Here is a 415-nt window from a genome sequence, read left to right on the forward strand (position 1 = left end):
ATGTCTGTCCCAAGGTAAGTAGACTGTTAGAGGACATGGACTCCAAAAATGTCTGTCCCAGAGAGTAAGTAGACTGTTAGAGGACATGGACTCAAAACATGTCTGTCCCAGGGTAAATAGACTGTTAGAGGACATGGACTCCAAACATTTCTGTCCCAGAGAGTAAGTAGACTGTTAGAGGACATGGACTACCTACAGATTAGAGCTCCATGTCAGACAGATTAGAGCTCCGTGTCAGACAGATGTTATCTCCTACAGATTAGAGCTCTGTGTCAGACAGATGTTATCTCCTGCAGATTAGAGCTCTGTGTCTGACAGATGTTATCTCCTGCAGATTAGAGCTCTGTGTCAGACAGTTGTTATCTCTTGCAGATTAGAGCTCTGTGTCAGACAGATGTTATCTCCTGCAGATTAG

The 415-nt window shown here is 44.1% G+C and overlaps 1 protein-coding gene across 1 annotated transcript in view; it reads left to right on the plus strand.

The window, feature by feature from the left end:
* The window catches only part of LOC116686626 (titin-like), a gene marked incomplete in the record, with an annotated part of 242,683 nt that overhangs the window by 60,705 nt on the left and 181,563 nt on the right, over positions 1–415 (plus strand).

This window comes from Etheostoma spectabile, unplaced genomic scaffold (genome assembly GCF_008692095.1).
Source record: "Etheostoma spectabile isolate EspeVRDwgs_2016 unplaced genomic scaffold, UIUC_Espe_1.0 scaffold406, whole genome shotgun sequence".
In the NCBI taxonomy this organism is placed as follows: Eukaryota; Metazoa; Chordata; class Actinopteri; order Perciformes; family Percidae; genus Etheostoma; species Etheostoma spectabile.